Raw genomic sequence first — 1,167 nt, 5'->3', positions numbered from 1 at the left:
GATTAGGGCTAACCTGAAATTTACAGAATGAATAAATACATTAACGATCGAACGAACGAATGAATGATAAAGATTTTCAGTGTTTTGTATATGGATACATGTTGAAAAATCATTGCCAATTTTCATAGATCAGGTCATTAACCATGTTTCATAGTTCGAGAATCAGGCCATTGCCATCTTTCATAGAATCCCACACCCCCTCCCCTTGGGGCCGAGGTGTCTCATTGGATCGAAGGTGGTAAGATCTGTTTTCACAACCTAGGGTGGTGAGGTATGTGATCTAATGCCTTGGCGGTAAGGGTATTTGACCTTTTGACCTAGGGTGGTAAGGGTATGATGTGGTCTTATGTTTCTAAGGTTGTAAATGTTTTTGATGTGGTAAAGGTATGTGACATTTTGAACTGGGGTGTTAAGGGTTTGTGATCTAAGGGCTTTAGGGTTCTAGGGGTATATGGTCTAACGACTCATGGGTGGTAAAGGTTTGTGATCTAATGAACTAGGGTGGTAAGGATGTGTGACCTTTTGACCTAGGGTGGTAATAGTTTGTGATCTTATGGCTCCAAAAAGGTAAGGGTTTGTGGTCTAATGACTCTAGGGAGGTAAGGGTTTGTGGTCTAATGACAAAGGGTGTTCAATGTACATGACCTTTTGACCTAGGGTGGTGAGGGTATGTGATCTAATGGCTTTAGGTAGGTTAGATTATGTGGCTTTTTAAACTAGGGTGGTAAGTGTGTTTGGTGTTATGATTCTAGCGTGGTAAGGGTATGTGGTCTAACGGGTCATGGGTGGTAAGGTTTGTGATCTAATGACAAAGGGTGTTCAGTTTACGTGACCTATTGACCTAGGTGGTAAGAGTTTGTGATCTAATGACTATATGGTGAAAACGGTTTGTTGTCTAATGACTCTAGGGTGGTCAGGGTTTGTGGTCTAATGACTCTAGGGTGGTCAGGGTTTGTTGTCTAATGACTCTAGGGTGGTCAGGGTTTGTGGTCTAACGAGTCATGGGTGGTAAGGTTTGTGATCTAATGACAAAGGGTGTTCAGTTTACGTGACCTATTGACCTAGGTGGTAAGAGTTTGTGATCTAATGACTATATGGTGAAAACGGTTTGTTGTCTAATGACCCTAGGGTGGTCAGGGTTTGTGGTCTAATGACTTTGTGGTGGAA

This window comes from Lottia gigantea (assembly GCF_000327385.1).
Source record: "Lottia gigantea unplaced genomic scaffold LOTGIsca_74, whole genome shotgun sequence".
NCBI classification, from domain to species: Eukaryota; Metazoa; Mollusca; class Gastropoda; family Lottiidae; genus Lottia; species Lottia gigantea.
Note: the sequence above shows the minus strand (reverse complement) of the source record.